At 42.5% G+C, this 7701-nt stretch overlaps 1 protein-coding gene across 1 annotated transcript in view; it reads left to right on the top strand.

Annotated features, from left to right (window-relative positions):
- The first annotated feature begins 246 nt into the window (after nt 1-246).
- FAT1 (FAT atypical cadherin 1) overlaps nt 247-7701 on the top strand; it is a 289837-nt gene continuing 282382 nt past the window's right edge. The window contains exon 1 of the mRNA XM_077279642.1: nt 247-1310. The gene's annotated coding sequence lies outside the window, so the exon portion shown is untranslated. The remainder of the gene's footprint in view (nt 1311-7701) is intronic.

Genomic DNA, 7701 nt, shown 5'->3' with positions numbered 1-7701 from the left:
TCAGGGGTTGGATGGGATTGAATATAAAAGTCTTGCACGCTGCATCCATCGAGAAATAGTGCATTAATTAGCGTTCGAAAAGCCGAAGCCTTAAAACCAGCGCCGTTATCTCAGCGGTAGACAACTCTGAATAAGCCTGCTATTCCTGGTCTGAAGCCTCCTCACCCTCTGCCAGCCTAGAAAGGTTCTACCCCCTTCCCATTCAAAGGCAACAAAGCTTTCGATTTCTTTCAGACAAGACACATTATGACCCCTCCAATGCTATTACACACCGCAGAACATTCCCACCACTAAAGAAATCTTTTTGTGTGTACGTGTGTTAACATTTGTGTTCTCTGAACTAAATCAAGGTGAGCGGATGTCTGTCCCCCCTGGGATGTCTAATCGCAAAGCCATGGCTCACAGATCAGCAGGGTTTTGCTCCAAATCTCTTTTTTTCTTCCTACAAGTCAATAGCGACAAATGATCAGTGCCTTTTAAATTTAGCTCAGGGACATCTGTGTCTTGTCCTCCTCTCTCATTTCAGGTGCCCATCAATACAAGAGTGGGGAGGGGGGAACGTGTGACGCGAAGGGGGGGTGCGATAGAAGATAAATACATGAATGCAAGAAAAAAAAAGGAAGGCGGTGGAAAAAAGAAAGAAGGGATTGGGAAAGCGTAATGATGAGGAAAAGGATTGTCAGGAGCAATACACATGAGAATGTCTAAGCAATAGCTCAGCATGATACAAGAGCCAGTAAAGCCTGGCAGACGGAGGAGCCAGCCTGCCATCCAATGAATCCCAGGCAGGATTAGGGACAAGTGACTGGAGGAGCAGGGTCCAGGGGCTGGGAGGCTATCCTGTCCATGAAGATTGGGGGGGGGGTGGAGGAGAATGTGACGTCACCAGAGCCTTGTCCCAGTGGTGGCTGCAGGGGAGGCAGGCACAGGGAGAGCCACACTCTGCTCCAGCAGCTCCTTAACTTCAATCACTTGGGCTCTGCTGAGACATGTCCTGACAACTTGGATTTCCTCCCCTCCTTGGATATTCCTTCTGTTTCGCTGCTTCCCATCTTCTGCTGTGGGCAGCTCCTCTTATCCCTCCTGTGTTTAATGTCCAGAGATTGAGGATCTTTTTCTTTGATGGTGATGCTGGGACTGGATTGTGGGATTCCTGACTGTATACTGGTGGGCACTTTTTCCTTGTGGCTATGCAAAAAAAGGGACTCCAAGAGAGAAAAGTTCTCACTTAGCAGAAGCTCCTTTTGCAGAAGCTGATGGGTTCTCCATAAAATATCCTTAGAAGAGAAATAAAAGATCCAGCTGGTCTGGTAAGTTTTCCACCCAGCTCCTTGCTCTTTTCTTCCTCCCTGCCAGTGAAAGCCCAGTGTTATGTGCAGCATTGTACCTCTGTGTGTAGTCATGGCACAGATGGTTCTCATTTTAGATCATATGAAAATGTAACCATTTCCTACTATGTTTAATGAAGGAAATATAAAGCTACAGAGATGCACATATTCACATTCAACTTCAGCTGCAGGTAACTTCATGGATTGTAGTGCAGCGCCCTCTACGCCTGGTTAGAGGTACTGCACATTTATCTAGGGAAAAGTTAACCACTGTTTGCACCTAGAGCCAGGTTACTGTATGTTCTCATTTCAGAGGTTCTTGTAAGGATATTCAAACTATGTGGTCCCTTTTAAAGAACATCATGAGCTATACACTTTACATTATGTTGTCAGATAGAGGGGGGTTTATGTTCTATACAGAGTCATAGTGATGAATCTATGTATGGGTTCACTAGAAATGGTGGTGTTGACAACCTGGGGGTCTCAGGGAGCTTCAGAAGTGCACAGTGGGAAAAAAAGCTAAATTTCTGCTTAAATTCTGCTATTCAGTAATCGGTTCCTATAAGCATGATGCAGACAGACCCTACAATCCACAAGTCCTGCGTCGTCTTTGGGTTTTCTTGCTATTCCCATTAGGGTCCTTGCACATTTGCAGCCTTACCTTATATTTTATTGGTATGTTTAGAATTGAAATGCACCTGATGGAAGTTATATACAACATTATTAATGTGTGTGTGTATATATATATATATATATATATATATATATATATATATATATATATATATATATATATATATATACACTCCTGTTCCACAATCTAGCTGAGGCTTTTATTTGATGTTATCTATTAATTAAAAATATATTCTTTGTTATATCAATTTTTTGAACATACTTAGAAAATAAAATAATACTAAGGTCAAAAGGATCCAGCCTTGGTGAACCATTATAAATGATGATTGTATATGAAGAATGTTCTACAATCTAAACCTATTGGTGATGTATCTGCTGTAGGAAAGCTGGGTGTCTGATATTTCACTTCTAATACCAGTTTAGATGATTTTGTCCTATAGCCGTGAACAACAAGTCTGTCCAGTTCTGTAATTATGCACAAGCAGGGGACGTACAATCGGGTTTGCCCCTTGGGAGTGAGGCAAAGCTGGATCCTTTTTCTTCTAATAGCGGGCATTTTAGGTTTTATCCAACTTTCCAAAAAATAGATAAGAAATAGTGAAGTCTGGTACCTCTGTTTGCTATGAATGCTTCATCATTAATATTATTATTATATGTGAATTGTGGTTCAACTGATTAGTAACTTAAAATCAATAAAATAAATCAAATAAATAAATGAAAGAAATGATCCACAACATATGTTAGTATGATGTGTAGGCGCACATACATCTTTGATCAAAGTAGTGTTTACTGAGTACCCGATGTTATTTTCATGTCCTGTTACTATTTATTTACTTACTACAGGATATAGGTTTTGATTAGTAACTTAGTATCACATCGCCCTTCCTATCGCCCCTGTCTATTAGTTCTGCAATATTTTAACCAGTTCCAGACGCGGCCACTTTGTGTTGTTTCCGCGCCCGAGCAGCACAATGCTTCTTTAATTTAGCTCTAGTGAATTAGATACTAGATGCATGTCAATGGTGTTTTCCTGACAAATGTATCGTGTGGTTGGAGAGGCCACCCTTGTTCTCCTAACTTCACCACAATATGGCCACAAGCAATCACTTATTGGGCTGAGCACAATAAATCACTGCGAGCTTTGAGCTGCTGGGTGTCATGGTGTCTCAGCGGGTTTGAACTTATTTAAGAATCATTAATAGAAGAATATGGGAACTTTGAGGATTGACGGTTACTGGCATCCACTTATCAGGATCTCACTTGTGTTTTTCTAGCACTGCTGTGACTTGAATGATGGTGTGAAATTGAGGGTGGTCTGTGGACTTCCTTGTACCATCCCATCCCCTCTAGCACTGACTTCCCCATCTGACTAATGGCCTCTTCCTCAGAATGTGACATGTAGCTGTTAACTCTTCTTCTGGAGAGGTTAGTTGCTTCTGAAGTCTTCAACAAAAGGCTGCATGTGAATCCTGACTTATTCTGCTCTTCTAGCCCACCAGCCACTCTCCTTCAGTCCTTGAGTTGCCCTCTTCATTCAAGTTGGTAAAAAAAATATTGGGTTCTAGAAATGTTGTAGTTTCATCTCAAAATATAAAGTCCACATCTTCTTTGAGTTATCGCCCATCCTTCCTAGACCCAGAAGGGTAAATCAGCCTAATTACAGCATAACTTAGTGACAGGGGATGTTTCACTGTCTGAGGACGCAGGGTGACAGAGTATGACCACAGCTGAAGAACTTACATTAACCAGTGATTACGACCTTATTTTAAGTGGCCATACTCTATAATAAAAGCCAGCGAACCCATAATTGGCCAGACAGTTGAGTAAAGTCTGAGTGATTCTTGGCCAGACCTTACTCCACCCTCTCATCTCAGTCTATTATTGTGCACAAACCAAGAAGCGTCCAACTGTTTATTAACAACAGAATCCCAAATATTAGAAAGTTTTGTGTGTGCAGGACAGATGTTCCTCCCCTCCCCCATCCATGAGTCAGTGGTGGGGAGCTGGTAGCTGTGTGGCTGCAGGGCACACCATTCCTCTTTCCCCTGGCCGCAGATACTTTGGTTTATGCTGGATTCCCAGCTGTGTATACAAGAGAAGTACAATTGTGTGGAATGTACATAGCCACATTGTGTGTGAGGAAAGAGGCTTGCTAATGGGGGAGGAGAATGTAGGCTACCGGGATATTCGCCTGCCAAAGGGGAACTTGTACTTCTGCTTCATAACCAAAGTTGTCCGTATAATAGCAATAAATGCAATAATCCGCTCAGCTTTTACAGATGGACCTACAAGCGGGTGCAGAAGAGCCGATTTAATGATCAGAATCTGGTTCCTTTGTTATAGTCACTCGGAGATTTATCTCATCAGACTAATGAAAGGCTTTAGAACAGTTACACAATCCAAGAACTTTCTCCCAAAGTACATTTTAGTCAATAGATATTGGAATAATAATAATTTCCACAATTGGATGTGTTTAAATAAAATGTTCCTGTGCTGAGATAATCCTATAAATGTGCCCCCGCTGTGTACTGTGTAATGACTGTGTCTGACCATACAGGGACATGGTCTGATCATATCACAGCTCCTGGGCGCAAAAATACTATACAGACAGGACAGCATGGGATCGCAGATGATTCTTTCTGTGAGGTAAAACTTTACTTGCCTGTTTAAAATCATGGTTTATGTCACAGAAAGAATCAGCTGTGATCTCTTACTGTAATGTCTGTATACTCTTTTGCTTTCTCTCCTGCCCAAGGGCTGACCATGCTCTTTCATGGTCAGACACAGCCATTGCACAGTACACAGCAGGGACACATTTATAAGATTATCTCAGCACAGGAACATTTTTTAAAACACATCCAATTGTGGAAATTATTATTGTTCCAAGATCTAACAGTACTTTGTTTGTGGGACAACCCCTTTAAGTGTCCAGAATAAACACACAAAATGAAGAGAAGAGCCCCCATACACATTAGAATAACATCAGCTGGACCCACGGATATTGCTGGGTTCGACCGAAGGACTTGGGAGCCACAGATGGATGATTGCCGGGCGAGATAGGGATCTGGCATGTTTGATTTTGGACTGCCTATCCTTTGGTTATCCAAGAGAAACGCCATCACCAAAAATGTCTCTAATAGAGAGCACAGGAGCGCTCGGCTGAAAAAGCGCCCCTGTATATGGGAGAGTCTGGTGAGATGGCTGTCAGCTGAACAATCGGTCAAACCCTCGTTCAGCCACCAGCCATCTAAGGTATAAGGCAGATTAAGGGCTCATACTCATCTGCGAGAAACTCGGATGAGTCTCGCACGTCAATGCCCGGCACTGCACCAGTCACTCGGATCGGAGCGTGTGGCCGCATAGCAATACATGCAGCTGCACGCTCCCCTCCTGAGTGCCGGGTGCAGTGCCAGGTATTGACATGCAAGACTCATCCGAGTTTCTCGCAGGAAAGTATGAGCCCTCAGACTTTGGCTACACAGTGACTTTATCCACAACACCGGTCATGTGGTCACAGATGGCTTTATGCCACTGCTGAATAGATGAAGAGAGACATATTGTGTCCTGAAGGGACCACGACTATAAGTAAGTCCCAAACAGTCAGCACCAGTTGAATTTTTCATTTTGCTTATGTCAGAACCCATACCTTGTTGGTCACAACGCGTCCCCCGTTCACCTCCATTACGTCATGATGTAGAAGCGGCATAGAGCGATCTTTGGGCACATGACCTGTGTCACGGCCAAAGTCTCCATGTAGCCCCAGCCTAAAGTATTGTAGTCCTCCACTTATGGTTGTAGCCAATCCTGAAGTTTACCATTGACAATTACTATACATAAATGATCTTTACACTGACGATGACAAATCCCGCTCTGCCTCATCTGCATACATGCATCCCCGTTACCTAACACCTCGTACAGTACTTGCACCTTTACTGATCATTGATTAGCTAATGACGGAGCAGATGTTACATTTATAGCAGATGTCACATTGCAATTCTCCATGCTGAGGATATTGGAGCTGTAATAACCCTTACACTGTTCTGTATGTGGTCTGTGTACATAGACGATCCATACTACACTACAGACTATGCTGTGCCATAGAGTCGCTGTGCTCCGTATAAATGTCACTATAGCCGTATAATCCATACCATCCTGAGGGTAATAATGACTGTCCTCTGCAGGGAGACACATTAGGGGTGTTCACTGCCTCCTCTCTCCATGGCTGTGGGCTGGAGGTGTCATGGATAATGATGGAGTAGGAAGGGACCAAATGATCTAGTCTGGGATGAAAAGCTCCTGAGTGTATTGTCTGATCCCTAACACCTAGCAGATACTGTACTGTCAGTGTACATAGGAGGGGGCGGCCATGGGCTACTGTGGCAGTGAGAAGCTCGATTATAAAGGAAGGGTCAATGTTCTGCACAGCATGACACAAATAAGATGTATTTTCTTGTAAAGAACTATGGAGGTCGTCTTAATTTGTTATATAGTGCTTGAAAATAAAGGTTAAAGATCATCTGCGCACATGTAAAATAAGAGCGCGGACTGACAGTGTGCACGGCACAGTGCAGAGCGCATGGTTTACATTTAGCTCTGGGCATCGGGAACATGATCCTGTAAATTGCTGTCATCTTCTACAGTAACAATACTTTGCTGATCTTTAAAGCTTTTGCAAGTCAGAAGGGTTTGCCATTTTGGATTAACCTGTTATTTATGGAGATGATGAGAGTTTGCCACTAGCATTATGTAGATTAATCTTCCCATAATCAGTTATAGCAGTGGTACAAAAAGGCTAGCGGGGCAGAGGTGTTCAGCCCTTGGTTCTACTCCCAGCTCTCCTCTTCCCGATTTATCTTGTATAGTGGGCAAACTGTAAGTCCAGTATTAAAAGAGAACCAGTCGGCGGGATTTTACACAGACACTGTCAGGTCAACGCCGTTATACTGATTAAAATGATACTTGAGGGGATGAAATCTGTCTTGTGGTTGTTGTTTAACCTTTATTTTCAGTTTTAAGTTAATGATATGCTCGTGCTCTGGGGCGGCAGGTCAGTGAGGGATCAGTGACCTGTCAGCAGTCTTCATTATGAATACCTAAGCAGAGCACCACATGAAGACCCCCACAGGCTGCCCCGGAGCACGAGGATATCATTAACTCTAAACTGAAAATAAAGATTAAACAACAACCACAAGACGGATTTAATCAACCAAAGTATTATTGTAATCAGTATAATGGTGTAGACCAGACAATGCCTGTAGGTTACTGAGCACAATCCTTCTGACAGGTTCCATTTAAAGTAGCAATTCTTCTTATATAGCTGCTGTCCGAACAAGATTTTGGCTCAACTGCATATGTGTTGTCAAAAGGAAGGGGTGAATAAGTTGCAGCCAGACACCTCTGGTGAGGGTCTCATTCATTTAAAGGAAACCTATCATGTCAAATAATGATATTAACCTGCATACAGTCATGGCCAAAATTGTTGGCACCCTTGAAATTGTTCCAGAAAATGAAATATTCTTCCAGAAAATTATTGCAATTACACATATTTTGTTATACACATGTTTATTTCATTTCTGTGTATTGGAACAACAAAAGAAAAAGAGAAAAAAAGGAAAATTGGACATAATTTCATGCCAGACCCAAAAAATGGGCTGAACAAAATTGTTGGTACTCTCAACTTAGTATTGGTTGCACACCCTTTGAAATAAATAACTGCAAACGCTTCTTACAGCTATCAACA

Source organism: Ranitomeya variabilis, chromosome 1, assembly GCF_051348905.1.
Source record: "Ranitomeya variabilis isolate aRanVar5 chromosome 1, aRanVar5.hap1, whole genome shotgun sequence".
Classification (NCBI taxonomy): Eukaryota; Metazoa; Chordata; class Amphibia; order Anura; family Dendrobatidae; genus Ranitomeya; species Ranitomeya variabilis.
The sequence above is the reverse complement of the archived record's forward strand: the minus strand, read 5'-3'. Positions and strand labels throughout refer to the sequence as shown.